The following is a 19,977-nucleotide window of genomic DNA, read 5'->3' on the forward strand; positions in this document are numbered from 1 at the left end:
GGGGGTAGGATTTGTAATACTCAAATTGTAGGAAAGTGTAAAAGGAGAAAGAGTTTTCCCTTACATATATGTGTGTTACCTATATTCATCATTTCATGTGAAAATCACATTTAAACAAATAAATAATTAACAAAAGACACTCAAACAATACATGCATCATGCTGGTGTTTATTGGTTTGTGCATTTGTACACAGTGGTAATGATGATAAGAATACATAAAAGAAAGAATTAGTTCTAACCCTAATTGCACTCTAGAATTTAGAAAAGAGGAAGGAAATGAAGATTTTATATAATACAAATAAAATCATAATTAAATAACTTCAGCACACTTGGTGTGATCAAATTGATAATTAGTCTGAGTACAAATGTCCCACAAAATCGAACTTAAATGGAGGTTTTGAATTTGGAATTCAAAATAAGACAAAATAGGAAAATGGAAACATAAAAAGAAAAAAAAGAAAAAGGGAAGGAGTCTTAACTGGGCCTCGGAACCCAATTTTGGCCCACTTCGTCCCTTCCTCCTCTCGGCCCTACTGGATTCCAGGCGCCGACGTCTGGGCCCCGCATGCCAGCCCTTGTGCCGCGCTCGTCTCCCCTTCCCTTTCACTGGCTTGTGGGCCCCTCTTGTCGGCACGTTCTTCTCCCCTGTAACCATTACGCGAAATCGCCGCCGCGGCTGGAATTCCGGCCAAATCGCGTTCCTTCTTGACCGATGGCGCAAGGATAAAAGCTCGGGTACCATGGTTGTTCTCCCCTCTTCCCTGTCTCCCCTCGCTAGCGAGCTAAAACCGCCGCCACATACTCGCCGCCGCCACCAGAACCATCGAGGGTGCGGGTGTTCGCGCCGCCGCACCTAAAATCCAGTGTGGTTGGCGGTCAGTCGGCGTGAAGGGCCTCGACGGGTTCGTAGCCGGGCGGAAATCGCGCACACCCCCTCCTCGGGCGCGGAAGACTCGGGACGCCGGGGAAATTGATCGCCGGTGCATCAGAGCCGCCGTGGATCTTGGCTTTCCGCGGCCAGTTCCCTACTCTGCGTCATCATCGGTATGCAGACCTTCCCCATATTCCCCAAGTTCCTACCAACGTTTAGCGCATTTCAATTTGGATTTAGCGCCCAGAATCGCTGGGAGGGATTCAACGGCGAGCTCCGCCGCCGCGGGGAGCTGTGCTCCATCACCGGGGCACTGTCGGGTCAGGGGGGGGGAAGGTGCCTGGACGTCGGATTAGAAACGTGCGGTCTAGATCGGATCTGCGCGTACCAATTCGCTGGGTTGACCTGGGCCGTTTGATCTCGATCGGGCGAATCCGGGGCGAGTTGGTGGATTTTAAATCCGCGTCGTCGGTCGTCGATCGGACGGTTATGATTGCGTACCGTTTCGGTTTGGGATACATCTAATCCTAGCGGTCGATAGGAGATCGGGCGGCCGATATTAAGCGATACCCTTTCGCTCTGGCGTTTTGCTTATGAGACCCTGGACTTTTTGGAAATAGAACCCGCCGTTCTACTGCATAGTATTCTGAGTCGTAGGATCTTTTGCGCCTGGGCCCCTGCGGTTCTCAGAAATGAAGGCCCAGTCCAGAGCTGTTTAAAATGGAATAATTAAATTGGAAAATAGGTTTTTAATACAAAAATATATGCTAGAACTTCAATAATTCATAGAAAATTCATACTAACTCCAAATCACTTCATTCCAGTTCCTAAAATTTTATAATTTTATTCTCTATCACTTAGAACCTCTGTTTTGTCATGAAAACAGTAAGAAATTTATTTATCACTTAATCCTATTTTAAACACATAAAACCTTTGAAAATGCATAACTTAAAATCTATAACTCAGAAAATTATGATTCCAGTTCCTAGGTTTTTATTTTAATATGTAGATTATTACTGTGTATTTTATTTATATGTTTGGTGTAATGTTAATTTCTCTATATGCACTGTGCTTGTTTGTATTGTGGCGAGTAGAAGAACCCGTTGCTGAGGATCCTGGTGAGCAGCAGGTTGAAGTAGCTGAGCAGGAGCTCATTGAAGGCAAGTTGTGCCCTTGATCACTTTTTACCCAATAATGTTCTTTAATATCACTTATCCATGCATAGGTTAATTTTGATGGGACCCAATAGGTCACCCTAGATTGTTTATCTCATTACCTTGTTTACCCCTGAATCACTTGGGTAGTTTGCTATTGCTTTATATGGTTTTGGGATAATCATTTATCACCTCTATGTTCCAATTCTTGTTGTTATTCTGTTTATGTTCATGTTGTTATCATTAATGTTAATTGGAACATAGAGCTTAACTTGAGAACCACGTGCCACCACAAGGGTTTAATGGGACGCCCTTGGCTGATTAACTAGGAAAGCTAGTGGAAGACTACCTTACCCGAAAGGGGCAAGGGCAGTAGGGGAGAGGTCAGTGCGGGGAGGTCCCTGGTTGATTTTGCTGCGATGGCGGTCAGCCAGGAACCCTGTACTGGATCTTCCCATAAACTGTAGCGGGTTTTCGGAAGCTAGTGGAACTTTGTAAAGGCCTCGTAGTGTTGCCCTGCCGCGCTTCCTAGGTAGAGGTGTATGGGATTCATGACCCCTTGGCAGATGGGTAACATGACTTGTGGGTAAAGGGTACAACCTCTGCAGAGTGTAAAACTGGTATACTAGCCGAGCTCACGGTCATGAGCAGCTCAGGACTCTCTGATGTTTAAATTATGGAACTTAAATTCAATTTTGTCATTTGCATATGCATGGGCTTATTATTAATTTGTTCAATTACTTTATTTAAGGTTTGGTATTTACTTACACTTAGTAACTGCTAATAAAATTTTGACCAACTACTTAAAAGCAATGCTCAGCTTTAACCCCTATCATTGATCAGCCTTACACTTCACATGAGCTCCCACCTTTGGTGAGTTCATGTCACATTATTCCCCACAACTTGTTGAGCGATGATCATGTGTGAGCTCACCCTTGCTGTCTCACACCCCCCCCCACAGGAGAAGAGCAGGTGGTTCAGGAGGAGCCACAAGGCGAGGAGTTTGATCTGATCTAGGTGGCGTTTCTCAGTCGACATTGGCGCCGACGATCCTTAGTTCGTTTTATATTTATCTTTATTTTGTAATAAGACTTCCGCTATGTAATAAATACTCTGATGTATTATGACATTTATCTCTATACACTCTGTTATTATATATGTTGTCTTCTTGGCGCATGTATGAGATGCACCCGGCTTTGTCCTTTAAAACCGGGTGTTACAGGAGCTGTGTCCGGTAGTGATTTCTCCATCAAGAGAGACTCCTCGGTGCAACCAACTTCGAGGAGCAACTCGACTGTTGGGTGTGCTAGCGCCGATGTGTTTGTTAGGCCACTAGTCGTCGATAGAAATGACAATGGGCTCTGATCCCCGACCCTTTATGGAGAATTCCTCAATTAAGGCATATTCGGTTGCAAGGGGATCAGAGTTGATTGAAGGGAATTAAATCCTCTTCTTTACGATTTTGACTAGAGAAGTATTTCTTATCCCCGTTTCCTGCGGGATCCGTTAAATTTACATGTGACTAAGTTTTTGTATACTAGTTAATGACAAAAAAATTACCTTATTAAAAGACCACTCACTGTTTAAATATGTTCATTTTGATGTACACATAATGATTTCTTATATATGATAATATATATAAGTGACAATATTTCATATTAATAACAAAATATGTATGTCCTAAATATAATTTAAGCGGGGATGGCTGTCGTGGTTCCGGAAACTGGGGGATAATAATATTTGTGTTCGACAGAGGATGCTAGCGCGGACTCACTATGAATGGTGAATCGTTGGGATTCAACGAGAGATCTGAGACTCGGGGTTTATACTGGTTCGGGTTTGCACCGGCTCTACTGTAGTGCTGATCATAGTATTGCTTGAGCGTGTTACAACAAATATGCTTGTGTGTGAGAGGAAGAGGGGCTTTTTCTTTTATATCTCAAGGAGTAGGCCTTACATCGTTGTTTCTCTTAGAGAGAGAGAGAGAGTCCTTCGCTTGTCGTGGTGGGTCTCCCCCCTATGGTCGTGCAAAGTTGTGCTTCCGGTATGGTGTCGTCCGTCACACCTGTTCCTGCGGCGGGTTCGTGGCTGACGTCCCTGCGATGACATGCGGTGGGTCCCACGGTTTAGCCTCGGGGCTTGATTTATACGGCTTGGCTTTCTCCTGTCGTCATGGTCCCTACGGAGGGATGTCCCTCCGTGCGCATGGATTTGCCTATTCGATATGGTGCCCCGTCCTGTAGCTTCTGACATACGGGCTACTATGGAGACTCCGGTGTTGAGGTCGCCCCAGACCGAGGGCGCTTCATCCCATCAGACAACATGGTATGCTCATATTATAAGAAAGGGGCATACAGTCGTGCTGACACTATCGCGTAGGCTCCTAGTGATGTGTCCTGTTGTGGTTGACGTATACCCGCGGCTCCAGAACTTGGGCTCGCCTCGGCGGGGATTTGGTCTTCCGTCCCGCCTCGTAGGCTTTCTCGGTGGGGACTTGGTCGTCTGTCCCTCCCCGCAGACTTGCTCGGTGGGGACTCGATCGTCTGTCCCACCTCGCAGACTTGCTCGACGGGGTCCGAGCGTGCTAGGCTAGAACAAGGACTATGGGCTTTGCTCTGGGTACCCCGTTCCTGGGTACCTGACAACAGGGATCCCCGTTAGGGATTTATCCCCGTGGAGAACATGATGGGGAAGAAACGTCCCCCGCAAGCCTTCGTGGGGATCTCCACAGGGATTTTTTTATCGTGGGGACAGGGATGGAGACCTATTCCCCGACAAGGTGTAACGCCCTAAATTTGGGGGCTAGAATTTTTCTTCTTTGATACTCACCAAATTCAAGTGTTACTCTCTTTTCTCTTCCTGTTTCGCTCCTTCTTCCTGATTTCAAAGCAGTATAGTGACTGGTGTCTGTATCACGTGTAAACAAAAAACTAAGTTGACATGGGTGTTGCATCATGCCGAAGCATATTTCTTTTGTCTGATGACTGTGTTTAATCGCTCATCCATCTCGCCTCGTTTCGGGTTTTTGATTCGCAATTGGATTCCGATCAGTGGTCGTGCGTGTTGTGGGCTTCTGTCCCGTCTCGTGACCCGACCAAGCCCGACCCAGCCCGGCCTGGTGCCCCCACACCCCCATGCACCCCTCCCTCTCTCTCTCATTTTGGTTCCCCGCGCAACAACTCCCTGTCTTCCACCTCTCTCCCATCTCCTTGCCCTAGGTGTGATCCGGTGGACGGTTATCGCCAGTTTTTGGATCCCAAGGTGAGCTCCCCTCTACTCTCCCTCTCCCTCCCCTTTCCCCTTCCCTGCGCGCGTCCCTGCCCCCACCCCCACGCGCGTGTTCCTGCGCGCGGCCTGGCGGCGTGGCTCGCCTCGGCGTGGCCCCCGCGGCGTGGCCCTCGCGGCACGGCCCCCGGTGGCTCATCCCGGCACGACCCCGCAGTGTGGCCCCTTGGCGCGACCCCGTGGCGTGGCCCGGCGACGCGGCCCCCCGGTGGCTCGCCCCGGCGTGGCCTCACGGTCGCGGCACGACCCCTACGCGGCACCGGCGCACGAAGCATGTCCGCGTGAGCGCGCAAACCTAGCGCGCACGACGTTTAGTTTAAATTTCAGTTGGATTAGTTTTAAATTTAGTTTAATTTATGTGATGCGTCACACGCTTCGTCGCGTGATGATTTATTTTAAATTCAGCTTTATTAGTGTGTTGCGTCGCACGCTTCGTCGCACGACGATTCATTTTAATTTCAGATTATTTAATGTGTTGTGTCGCTCATTTCGTCGTGCGACGATTTATTCTAAATTCAGTGTAAGTGACGTATGTCGTCGTGCGCTTCGTCGCGCGGCACTTTACGTTATTTTCACATTTAATTCAAGTGTTTCGTGGCGCGCTTCGTCGCACAACGATTCATTTAGTTTCAGTTTAGTCTAAGTGTTGTGTCGCGCGTTTCGCCGAGCGACGACTCATTTTATTTTCGGCTTAGTTCGTGCGTGCTGTCGCACGCTTTGTCGTGCGGCAACTCGTCCCAGTTGTCGGTTTAATTCGCGTGTGTCGTCGTGCGTTTCGCCACGCGACAATCCTTTTAAATTACCTTGAATCGTTTATAATAATTAAACGCGTAGCGTAACTTTATTTTATGCATAGCGTGATTATCAAATTAATATGGCTATGTTTAGATAAGTACTTTAATCTATAACTGCTTAACATAATCGCCTTTCGACCATAGCCTCGACCGTTATTTTCTCTTTCTCGCTTAGTCGTAGGTGTGAGCCCTGCGCCAAGCATCTGCTTATTTGTTATACCCTATTGCGTGGTGTATTGTTCTTTTTATATAAAATTTATGGAATGTATGTTTGAACTCGTATAGATAACAGCCAGTTGGCGGAGTTCGAAGGAGTTGCAGGTGAAGACCCTGAGCAGCAGCTGGTTGGTGAAGGCAAGTGTCCCTTGACCCATCTATGTCCCACTCATTTTATAATTCACTCCGCGCATTTATACAATTCATACCTAAGGATTGACTAGCTTTGTTCATCTTGTCCTTGTTTACCTATGTGGGTTGGGTTATTTTAGTTTAGCTTTATGCTAGAGCTTCACACTAATCAATGAACATGATGAGATTATTTATGATACGTTGTTTTCTCTTTTGATTACGATGATGATATTATGACATTTAAGGGGACTCGAGCGGTTTCTCGAGTGCCTCTCCGTAAGGACTGGTTCTTTGGATAACCACCCGGGAAAACAGTGCAACCATGAGGGTGGTATGGGATGCCCTTAGCTGAATAATTAGAGGAACTGAGGTGTAGTTCGCTTTGCCGTTGTGCCGTCAATGGGGCTCGGTGTATGCGGCTCGCTCTGCAGAGGGTGGTTTGCCCCTTGGGGAGGAGTGTGGTACATTTAGGAAACCTAACGGGCGGCTACAGCCTCAGGGAATTTTTGTAAAGGCTACGTAGTGAAACCTTGCATATTCACCTTGGTAGTGTTTAAGGGTTTGATCGGCCCGAGGCAAAAGGGAATCACGACATGTGGGTTAAGTGCGCAACCTCTGCAGAGTGTTATGAAACTGATATATCAGTCGTGCTCGCGGTTATGAGTGGCCAAGGGAGCTCCATTGATTAGAGACACATTGATCAGAGATGTTTGTTCACAGATGATAATGAGGATGATGGTCTTGATTATGATTATGGTTATGGTTTCTGGTATTCTTTCCGTTTGGAAAGGGTACTTTTGGGTTAGCAACTTGGGTCAATGCTAAAACCTAGCTCTCTACTAGTAATAATAACCTGACCAACTAAAAGCAACTGCTTGACCTCAACCCCACATAAAGCTAGTCCACTACAGCCAAAATGGGACAATTGTTGAGTAAGTTGATGTGTACTCACCCTTGCTTTACACACCAACCCCCCCAGGTTGTCCGTGTTGCAACCACTGCTCAGGAGAGGATGAAGTCGTGAAGGAAGACTTCCAGGAGTTCCAAGAGTACGATGAGTTCTAGGCGTGGGTTAGCGGCAAACCCCCATTGGGCTGCCTGTGAAGGCCGTGTTTCTCTATGTTTCATTTCCGCACTTTGATAACTGTTAATGACTATGTGGATGTCTCGGACATCATGATGTAATCAACTATTACCATCTTTTATGTTATTATTTAAGCACTGTGTGATGATGTCCAGTTATATAATTGTTGTGTACGTGAATTGCTGATCCTGGCACGTACATGGTTCGCATTCGGTTTGCCTTCTAAAATCGGGTGTGACATAAGTGGTATCAAAGCCGTGCTGACTGTAGGACCGCTAACCTAGAGTAGAATGATCGTTCTAAGTACTATAGACCCCTATTCTCACCTTGACCTTGGTGTCCCTTCAAAAGTTGGTCATCTAGACCAATTCTATGTTTTATTATATATATTGTACCTTGCTGAAATTTTTGTTTTATTCTAATTCCTAATTTTTTATGGTCTACTTGCTGGTCATACTAGTTTTGTTCTCACTTTTATGCTTATGGTGTCTTTTGTAGATGGCTCGTCTTAGACACACCGCACGAAAGTCAGTCATTCCTTTCTAGCCTTATCGTCTCGTGGAGCATCCGCTTCGCCGTCCGGTGATTGGTCAGTGTAGCCATTTGGAGAGGCTACACCACTGCCTGCACGAGTGAGAGCACCTAGAGGGGGGGTGTGGCAGAACCACCCGAATTATTCCAGCTTAAGTGCCTAAGTCACGCCTCAGGGGCTGTAACACACTTAAATCGGAATAACCCATCAGTCCTTCAGATCTAGTCTGATAGAGCCACTTAACCAGGATCAAATTCCACAATCTCACTCGAAGGCGAGTCACAGAAGAAATACAATAAAACAGAAAACCTCAAATTAAGTGCGGAATTATTACATAAATCGGAGTTTTTGAGTAGCAAATAAAGTTCACGAAATAAAGTGCAGCGGATAATCGATGTCGTCGGTAATGAGGAAATGGGCGAGGCCTAGCCCACTACTCCTCATGCTCCTCTCCTGCCGGAGCAACATCCCACTCGACCGTCCAACCCGGTGGCAGGGTGGTAGGCCAAGTCACACCATCAACCATTTCCTGAATGGGACCTGCAAAAATGGTGCCACAAGCAAGGCTGCGTATACTAATACTCAGCTAGACTTAACCGGTGTGAGGAGTCTACTCCTCTACCTCTAGACTATGCAGCTGTTTGGCTGAGGGGTTTGGTTTGCCAAAAGCACTAGCTGTTTCTAAAATCAATTTTTAGCTTTTCAAATTCTACCATCATTAACTTAGCTAGATTTGCTCCTTCTAAGCATACATGGTAACAAGCATTTAGTTCAATCAACAAGTTATCTCATGTAACCACATTTCACTTCTTACTCGATGCAGTACAAGGAATCAAGCAGTCTCATTAGCTGCGAGAAGCAGACGATTCGAATCGAGTTTTAACCTTGCAAGGTAAACCTAAACACACGGCATGTCAGGGTACTCCGACCCCACACATGACAACCGTCCCATCGATTCCCCGTTTGCGTCCAGGCCTCACCGCCTTGGCATACAATGCTCCACTGACCCCGGCTGCCGCCGTGCAGTGACCACACTTGTACCCACCATAGCTAGCATGGGAGACCCAGTCTCAGGTCGCATGAGGGATAAAGTCCGCGCCCGGCTTCACTCAGGTACTAGGTTTACCGGTTACCATTTTTCCCGGCATGTGCTTAGTACGTTCAAAAGCTTGACTCAGGTATCCACACATAATCCTTAATTCATTTTTCCCGTCTCATGGACAAGGCATCCTCCCTGGATCCAAATCCATAGACCAACATAGATCCCGTTATCAAGATGAATACAATCAATTCCTGACCTCGCGCGAGCGCTAGAAAAATCACTCGACTTCTACCGAGATCCTGATTAGCAAGCAGCTACTCGACCTAGCATACTAGTATTCATCTCAAAAAGGAATCCTAAGTTCATGCAACTAGAGGTTTCAAGCAACTCCTACACTTAAGTGCACATTGCAATCCTACAAGCATTAAGTGTAGTAAAATAGCATAATTAACAGGTTATGCATAAAACCGGGGCTTGCCTTCAATTGCTGGGGCTGCGGGGAGATCCTCAATAGCAGCCTCTGAAGCCTGCTCCTGGTCCTCTTCTCGGACAGGTCCTTGCTCGGGGATGAGCACGTACTCTCCGTCGGCAAGATTACAATCTAATAAATGCAATGCGTAAGATATATGCATGATATGATATGTGCTTTTAGAAATTACAACTTTAAAGGTGTATGATCTTTTGAGTTTAAACAAGTTAACTTTACGTATGTAAGACCCTTAGTGGTATACTTGGTAAATTGGGTTAGACTTAGCTAAGGTAAGTAGATTAAATTTTTGGGGTTCCACTGAATTCTTTTAAGTCCTGGTGAGAGTTGATTAAGTTCTCAAGTTAGACTTATTGGGGTGAGGTTTATTTCTTCTTCTTTTCTTTTATTCTCTTAAGGTTTGGAGTAGGTTTGAACTACAAGTTGCCTTTATAAAATTCCAAAAATTCTGCAAAAATTATAGTGGCTGGTTACTGGTGTGTGTTTCTCTGTCTCAAAATTTGGGGATCAGAAAGTGAATAGTTTTCTCTGGAAAAAATTATTAAATTTTAGGGCAGAAGGGGTGCTTTGAACTACAACTATTATTTAACAGTGGGTAATTCTCTAGAACTCATTTTTGCTGGCTTTTAGGTGTTATAACATGACTTGATACAAATTTCTAGTCATTAATACCTTTTAAATATTTTTCTATGGTTTTCTCAAGTTTCTAGCCAAATGGGTGCTTTCTACTACCACTATATTTGAAAAACATCAAACAACAGAGTTCTTATTTTTCTGGGTTATTATTGTGTGCAATAGCAATCATTTTGAAGTTTGACCTCTTTTTGCTTAAGGGAAGTGGTGGTATGCATTATTTGAATTAAGTGGCTTTTCTCTTAAATCACTAGCAAATGGTATGAGTTTGCTCCCTTTTCATGGGTTTGCATTTTTCTCTGGTAGTTTATCTCATCATGGACTTAGCTAATTTTTGGTTGCCCATTATCACATTATTTGGGGTTGTTCATGATTTAGTTGAAAAATGCCTTATTATCACTTTGTATTTATTTTCCTTACTTAAAAAGTTGGGCTGAGGTGCTCTGTATTTTTGTAGTGGGGTTCTGGTGGTTGTAAGTCCACTGGATTTTTATTAAGCATTTTGGTTAAAGTTTTGCCTCTCTAATAATTGATTTTCAGTCTATATAAGCCTAAATAAATCATTTTAATTCAAATCTGGTCCAAATTAATAGGCTCTGCATTTTTCCTAGGTTCTCTGTTACATAAGTAAATTAGGAAAAATAATCTTAATCACTGTTCATTAATTTCTAATGTCTTTCTGATTTTCTCTAAGTTTTGGACAAAACAGCTTTAAATGAGAAACTATATCATATTTTTCAATGCTGGGGTTCCCATTATTTTTAAACAGTGTCTAAATGAGGTTTAAACACCTACAAATTTTCTTAAGTTCAGCACAGAAGAAAAACTAATTTTCCTTAATTAAACAAGGTTTAGTGGGTTTCTGTTTTTAATTTTAAATTCTAAAATTTTGAACAGAAAGTTTAGGGTCTATTATTTTTAAATGATAGATTATAATATACCGGAGCTAGTAAAATTGGTTTGACAACTTTTTATTAAGATTTCATCAAGTTATGGATTTTCTAAGTTCTCTGGTCATTTTTAAAAGAATAACAGAATTGGTTTAAATGGAAATCCACTTTGCACTGGGGTCCCTGGCGGGTTTTCTAAGTTTTCTTCGCGAATCAGTCCTTTGGCTACTATTCACATGAGTCACTAACGTTACAGAAAACCCCTCGGGTTCTACAAATCCTAACCCGAGGTCCTTCTTCTACCTCAAACAGTAACCGCGGCAGAAGAAAGGGCGGAGGGGCTTACCGGCGGCGAGATTGCTCCGGTGAAGTGGTCGAGGACGAAGGGAGGTCTCGGTGATCACAACGGTGTGCGGAACGCCGTCGGAGATGGCCGGAGTTGGTCGGTCCACGCGCGCAGGCGGGGATGCTCGTCGGCGGCGAGGAGACCGGCCTGGTCACGGCGAGATAGTTCAATCAAATAGGTCAGGGAGGTCCACGGGATGTCAGAGAAGACATGAGCGCAAGGAATTGGGCGGGGACTCACTGGATAGCTCGGTCCACGCGCGGCGGCGGAAGACCGAAGTCCGGTGAGGTCGATCTCGGGCCTCCGGTGAAGTCTGGTCAGGTCCGAGGGCTTGGCGAGCTTCACGGGCTACTGGCGGAGCTAGCCGAAGCACTAGCTTGGCTTGGGGGTGGCTGGAGTGGGCTGGCCACGGTGGCCGAAGCTCTGGTGGCAATGGCGGGCGGAATTGAGCTCGCCGGAGCTAAGGAAAGGTGGCTGGCCGGTGAGGGTGAGTGCGGGGCGAAGAGAGGTGCGCCCGGGGAGGATTTATAGGCGCGGGCGGGCACGGCCGAGGGCATGGGCGCGCGGCGAACTTGACCGGACGCCAGGGTGAGCGCGCGCGCGGGTTGGGCGAGCTCTGGCGTGCCGACCAGGGTCGAAGACGTGTGCCCGTGCGTTCTGCCCAAGTTCTGGCGCGTGTGGTCGCTCATCCGAGCCTGCTCTCGCCTTGGTCAGTGCACAAAACCTCTTCTCCTCCCTACAAGCTACCATTCTTGTGTGGGGGTCATAGGATTTTGCCTACTGGTTGCAGAGATATGGAGCCAGGAAATCTGGTCTGTCTCCCTGCCCAAACCCGAGGCAAATCCAAGGTTTTGTCGTGTCTAGGGCTCGCGTCCCAATGCCATCTTCTGGCACACGACAGAGGGGTTAGTTAGACACAATTTTGTCAATGGGGCCTTTAGGATTCGAGTTAGGGATCAAGGTGAACATCCCTGATCTTTGGCTCAAGGTCTGAAATTCAGAATTCTGAAATTCAGAAATCCCATTAAGTCCCCACATGAGAAGCTTGATTTGGGGTTTTATTTGAGTTATTTTGGCTAAGTTTTCTCAACATTTCTTGTTGCCCATTAAATATACTTTAATTTTTATAATTGGCTCAAGTCATAATTTTAAACTTCTCATACCCTTTTTCTTATTTTCTTGAATTTTGCTCATAGGGCTCACTTAGGGTTTTTAATTAGGGTTGCACATTCTTATCTTTTAAAAGTCTCAATTGTTTGATCATGATACTTTTTAAGCATGTACTTGGTGAATTCTTTATTACTTAAGTTATTTTGATGCTCATGCTTACTTTGGCTCACATAAAATAATGGTTCTTGGTTTGGCATTTGAGAGAAACCTTAGGTGACACTGGGGTGTCACAGCCTTCCCCCCTTAAAGGAATCTCGTCCCGAGATTTGGGCTAGAGTCCTCCCAGGGTGAAGCAAATGGTGAGACTGATAGGAAAAGGGTGATTATTGTTATTATTAGGGTAAAACTGCTCTTCGAATGTCATTCTCTTTGCAATTTCAGAAGGAAGTCCTTTTAAGTTTTACTTCACAGTTACTTCATTCTGAATTAAGATCATATTTTTGGAAATTAGATTCGAAGGGCAGGAGGAGGGGTTGGGGGTGATTACGTACCAGCTTCCTTAGGTAGGCAATCAGGGAAGTTGGATCTCAGGAATTCCTCGGTTTCCCAAGTAGCTTCCTCCTCTGAGTGATTACTCCACTGGACCTTGAACATCTTGATCGATTTAGCCCGAGTTGATCGTTCTTTGCAATCCAGAATCTTGGAGGGGTACTCTTGGTACGATAGATCTGGCTCTATCTCCAATTCTGGCTCTGCTATGATCTCGGTCGGCAATCGAACACACTTCTTCAGCTGAGATACATGGAAAACACTGTGAATGGCAGACATCTTTGAAGGTAACTTCAGCTTGTATGCCACGGGTCCACATGCTTCTATGATCTCATAAGGTCCAATGTAACGAGGGGCTAGCTTGCCTTTGATCCCAAACCTCTGCACTCCCTGGGTGGGTGATACCTTGAGGTATACAAAACTTCCCACCTCGAACTGGAGAGGTTTCCTTCTTTTATCATGATAGCTCTTCTGCCTGGCTTGAGCAGCTTCTAGATTCTTCCTGATTAGCTTGACCTTCCTTTCAGCTTCCATCACTAAATCAGGTCCAAAAACTTCTCTTTCACCAGGTTGAGACCAATTGAGTGGTGTCCTGCACCTTCTTCCATAGAGAGCTTCAAAAGGTGCCATCTTTAGGCTGGATTGATAACTATTGTTATAAGCAAACTCTGCCAAGGAGAGGTGCTTATCCCAGTTCTTGCCACAATCGATCGCACAAGCTCTCAGCATATCCTCCAGGATTTGGTTTACCCTTTCCGTCTGACCATCAGTCTGTGGGTGGTAAGCTGAACTCCGGATTAGCTTGGTTCCCAAAGACTCCTGCAATTGTTCCCAAAATCTGGCAACAAATTGGGCTCCTCGGTCAGAAACAATGGTCCGAGGTAATCCGTGCAAACACACGATCCGGTCAATATACAATTCTGCATATTTCTGAGCCTTATCAGTGGTGTGCACAGGAAGAAAATGTGCCACTTTCGTCAATCGGTCCACAATAACCCAAATTGAATCATGATGACGAGAGGTGTTGGGCAGACCCACAATGAAATCCATGCTGATGTCATCCCACTTCCACGAAGGTACGGATAGTGGTTGCAAAGCTCCAGCTGACTTCAAGTGGCTTGCCTTTATCCTCTGACAGGTGTCACACTCTGATACATACTGGGCTATCTCCCTCTTCATTCTGGTCCACCAGTACAAAAGCTTCAAATCATGGTACATCTTGGTGCTTCCCGGATGCATAGAGAATTTGGAGAGATGAGCCTCATCCAAAATTTTCCTCTTGAGCTCTTGGTCTTTAGGAATTACCAATCTGCTTTTGAACCATAACACACCTTTCTCATCCTGGCGGAAACAATTATACTTCTCAACCTTCTGATGGAGATTCTTCTTGATAATCTGCACTCCCTTGTCTCTGAGCTGGGCCATGATAATCTGGTCTTGCAAAGCTGGCTCAACAGAAATGTGAGACAAAGAACTAGAAGGAATCACTTCAATCTGCATCTTGCTCAACTCATCACACAAGGCGTTAATGCGAGAATCCATCAGAATACAATTGCATTGCAACTTCCGACTCAAGGCATCTGCTACCACATTAGCTTTTCCTGGGTGATAATGTACCTCCAGGTCATAATCCTTGATCAGCTCTAGCCATCTTCTCTGCCTCATGTTGAGATCAGCCTGAGTAAAAATGTACTTAAGGCTCTTATGATCAGTGAAGATGTTGCAGTGGGTTCCCATTAGATAGTGCCTCCACATCTTCAATGCATGAACCACTGCTGCTAACTCGAGGTCATGAGTGGGATAGTTTTGCTCATGAGGCCTGAGTGCTCTTGAGGCATAAGCAATGACTCAGTTGTCTTGCATCAAGACACAACCTAGCCCGGTGCCAGAGGCATCACAATACACATCAAAAGGCTTGCTGCTGTCGGGTTGCGCCAATACTGGTGCTGTGGTCAGATGCTGCCTTAATGCATGGAAGGCATCTTCGCACTTCTGACTCCACACAAACTTGACTTCTTTCTTCAGCAACTCAGTGATAGGCTTTGCAATTCGAGAGAAGTCCAGAATAATTCTTCTGTAATAACCAGCTAATCCCAGAAAACTCCGAATCTGGCGAACAGTTGTTGGTGGCCTCCAGTTCATCACCTCTTGCACTTTATCAGGATCAACAGCTATTCCAGCCTGAGAGATAGTGTGACCCAAGAATTTGATTTCCTTTAGCCAAAAATCACACTTGGATAACTTGGCATAAAGGTGGTGCTCTCGCAGACGTTGAAGCACTACATGCAAATGCCCGGCATGTTCTTCTTCGTTCTTGGAGTACACCAGAATATCATCGATGAAAACCACCACGAACTTGTCCAATTCCGGCATAAAAACAGAATTCATCAGATACATGAAATATGCTGGTGCATTTGTCAGCCCGAATGACATCACCAAGAATTCATATAGCCCATATCTGGTTGAGAATGCCGTCTTCGGAATATCACTTGCTCGTATTTTGATCTGATGGTAGCCAGAGCGAAGGTCTATCTTGGAAAACACCTTGGCCCCGACCAACTGGTCAAAGAGAACATCAATACGAGGCAAAGGATACTTATTCTTGATAGTTACCGCATTAAGAGGGCGGTAATCTATACACAGCCTCAAGCTTTCATCCTTCTTCTTCACAAACAGTGCTGGACATCCCCAAGGCGAAGTGCTTGGGCGAATAAAACCCTTATCCAGCAACTCTTGCAACTGCTTCTTCAACTCTGCCAACTCAGCGGGTGGCATTCGGTAGGGCCTCTTGGAAATTGGGGCCGTCCCCGGTTGCAACTCGATGGCGAATTCAATATCCCGGTCCGGTGGCATTCCTGACAATTCATCAGGAAAGACATCTGCATACTCACGGACCACTGGGATCTTCTTCAGGGGTAACTCCATCATAGAGAAAGCACATGACTGAGAAGAACCCTGACTAGGCAGAATTAAAGTGAAATTCCCGCAGAACGGAGAATTAACCTCCACGGTACGACTGGCTACATCGAGCACAACTTGGTGCAAGGTCATCCAATTTGCCCCTAGAATGATGTCCACATTTTCCAATCCCAACACAAGAAGAGTGGTTTTGATAATGTGGCTTCCCAGTTGAATAGGCACACTTTGGTTTAATTGATTAGTTGCAATTTTACCCCCAGGTGTGACTATCATGAATGACCCTTTTGAGTGAGAGAATGGCAGTTTGCATTTAGCACTGAACTTTTGGCTAATGAAACTATGAGATGCACCAGAATCAAACAGAATTAAAGCAGGTTGATTATAAACTGAAAAGGTACCGGTCATGATAGGAGCTCCTTCTGGTACTTCCTCTAGAGCAGTGAAGTTGAGCTTCCCTTGCCTGACTTGCACCTTCTGCTTTCTTCCCTTGTCTTGATTTGGTGCTGGCATCTGCCTCTGCTGGTTCCTGGGACAATTCTTGGCATAGTGGCCCACATTGCCACAAGTGAAACACTTGTTCCCATTGCCCTGGCGGAACTGCTGCTGCTGTGGAGGCTGATTGTTCCTTGGGGCGGGAGCTAGATAGCGGTTGGGTGCCGGCTGCTGCTGTTGCTGAGGTGGCCTGATCACCCATCTGCCTGCCTGCTGCTGAAAACCCCTGCTCTGATTGTGAGAAACAATCCGGAACCTCTGAGCCTGAGCGGATGGTGCTGCCATTGGTGCCTTTCTCTTCTTCTCTGCCCGGTGAGCAACAATGCAATCCTCTTGGGAGATGGCCATGTTGACCAACTCATTGAAGCTATCAGCCCGGACAGTGTTGAGTCGTTCCCGCAGCTTGGTATTGAGACCCCTGCGGAAGCGATCCCTCTTCTTTTCATCAGAATCAGCATGATACCCTGCATACTGGCATAAGTCGTTGAAGGCTTGTGCATACTACAGTACCGTGCGGGTTCCTTGATTAAGGGCCAGAAATTCATTCAACTTCCGATCAAGAATGCCAGCTGGGATGTGGTGTCCTCTGAAGGCAGTCTTGAATTCCTCCCAAGATACTGCACGATCATCGGGGAGCATAGCACGGAAGTGGTCCCACCAAGTCCGAGCAGGGCCGCGAAGCTGCTGTGCGGCGAAACGAGCCTTGGCCTCATCAGGGCAGTCTCCTGTGAGGAGGGGAAACTTGGACTCGACGACGCGAAGCCACACGTCGGCGTCCAACGGATCCTCTGCCTTGGTGAACAAAGGCGGCTGCGTGCTCAGAAACTCCTGGTAAGTTGCCATAGCCGGAGGTCGCTGATGCTGGCCTCCACCATGCTGCTGTTGGTGGGGCTGGCGCTGCAAGAGCTGTCGCAGAATCTCATTCTGCTGGGTCATCAGCTCCTGCACTGTGGGAGCTGGAGGAGGTGGCGGGGGAGCTTGCTCGTTCTGCCCGCGACGCTGCCTAGCTGCCATATGAAAACAGAGATTGTCGCCATTGTTATCCCAACTCACAGTTTCGAACGGCAAGATATCATCTCATATGGAAGGAAAATGCCATAATCATAATATTGGGTTCGAAATGAAGGTAACATGGTGACAAATATCCCACAGATTTCAAAAGTTACAGGGTTACATCAATCAGGGGAAAGTACCCATAAGCCTAGTCCAAAATCTGATATTAACTAAGCTCGCATAGGTTTCTATCCGCCTAAAAGTGTCGAAGTGACTGCTTAACCCTGAGCGGTGGAAGCGACACTGGATACGGGCGAAGGAGGCATCGCGGAGGTAGTCCCATTGACACCAGGGGCTGGTCCTAGCTCCTCGGGAGCCTCTTCTCCCTCGCTTCCTGCTTCATTGGCCTCCATCTCCAGCTGGTGCATGTCCAAGTGGTCGTTTGCTTCCTCAAGTTCCCTCTGCACATCATGAAGCTGGTTCTCCAAGACATCGATAGTGTTGTCTCGGATCTCCACTTGCTGCTCCAGGGTGGTGATACGCTGGCTCAGCCTCTCCACCTGCAGATCCTTCTCCACCAATTCTGTGGATAGGTCGACCACAAAATCTTCCCGACTGTCGAGAGTGAGCTTGGCAGTCTGAGCGGTGTTAGCAAGGAGTGCCATAGCATCGCTCTGAAGGGCCTAAAGGCGGTACAACGCACTCATGCACTGAACAGTGACCCTCCCAACCAAGTCAGGATACATTGCCCACACATCCTTCACATGGCTCACGCGGTTACACCACATGGGATCATCCTTCTTCTCAGCAGGGAAGAGTCCCAAAGGGTGCATCACCATCTCCAGGGGATGGTAGCCACAAAAAGTCCTCAGAGTCTTCATGGCTGCTGCCTCAACGGTGTTGTCCGCCCTGAGTCCAATCGTCTCAGAATCAAGAGAACGCCAACCCGGCTGAAGGGGATGAGCCTCCAAAGCCAGCCAGACCCGACAACGAGGTACCCGATGCTCCTCATACAACTGCACCGTGTACAAAGGGGGCGTAGGGTAACCGGCGGAGTTAAGCACTTCCCACAAGATGGAAGGAAAGCCATCGCGAGAAAGGAAGTCAGAACTGAAACAAGAGTCTCCTCCACTGGCGGGGGTGGGTGAATTCATCTGCGGAAGGGAATCAAAGGTAAAGATTATAGTGGAAGGAAAAAGAAAAAGAGAGCCCGGATGGTTTTAAAGAAAGGGGGTTAGCTCAAATTTTAATTTTTCTTGGTGTTTATAATGCATGCATGCTGGAAGAAACGTTGCCTCTCAAGAGAAAGATAGGGTGCCTTTTTAGGGCATCCTTAAAATATAAGTATTGGCCCACAGGGCCTAATTAGTTAGCCACCTATTTCTCCCTCTACGCCTAAGGCCTTTCGTCCTAGGTCTAGCGGTCTAGTCCTGACGATCTGTAGTAGTTTCTAGGCAAGTTTTAGATTTTAAAAATTGGTATTCATGGTTTATTGTCCTTCTCTGTGGTGGAATTTGCTCCGATACCAGCTGTGGCAGAACCACCCGAATTATTCCAGCTTAAGTGCCTAAGTCACGCCTCAGGGGCTGTAACACACTTAAATCGAAATAACCCGTCAGTCCTTCAGATCTAGTCTGATAGAGCCACTTAACCAGGTTCAAATTCCACAATCTCACTCGAAGGCGAGTCACAGAAGAAATACAATAAAACAGGAAACCTCAAATTAAGTGTGGAATTATTACATAAATCAGAGTTTTTGAGTAGCAAATAAAGTTCATGAAATAAAGTGCAGCGGATAATCGATGTCGTCGGTAATGAGGAAATGGGCGAGGCCTAGCCCACTACTCCTCATGCTCCTCTCCTGCCGGAGCAACATCCCACTCGACCGTCCAACCCGGTGGCAGGGTGGTAGGCCAAGTCACACCATCAACCATTTCCTGAATGGGACCTGTAAAAATGGTGCCACAAGCAAGGCTGAGTATACTAATACTCAGCTAGACTTAACCGGTGTGAGGAGTCTACTCCTTTACCTCTAGACTATGCAGCTGTTTGGCTGAGGGGTTTGGTTTGCCAAAAGCACTAGCTGTTTCTAAAATCAATTTTTAGCTTTTCAAATTATACCATCATTAACTTAGCTAGATTTGCTCCTTCTAAGCATACATGGTAACAAGCATTTAGTTCAATCAACAAGTTATCTCATGTAACCACATTTCACTTCTTACTCGATGCAGTACAAGGAATCAAGCAGTCTCATTAGCTGCGAGAAGCAGACGATTCGAATCGAGTTTTAACCTTGCAAGGTAAACCTAAACACACGGCATGTCAGGGTACTCCGACCCCACACATGACAACCGTCCCCATTGATTCCCTGTTCGCGTCCAGGCCTCACCGCCTTGGCATACAATGCTCCACTGACCCCGGCTGCCGCCGTGCAGTGACCGCACTTGT

This window comes from Zea mays, chromosome 1 (genome assembly GCF_902167145.1).
Source record: "Zea mays cultivar B73 chromosome 1, Zm-B73-REFERENCE-NAM-5.0, whole genome shotgun sequence".
Classification (NCBI taxonomy): Eukaryota; Viridiplantae; Streptophyta; class Magnoliopsida; order Poales; family Poaceae; genus Zea; species Zea mays.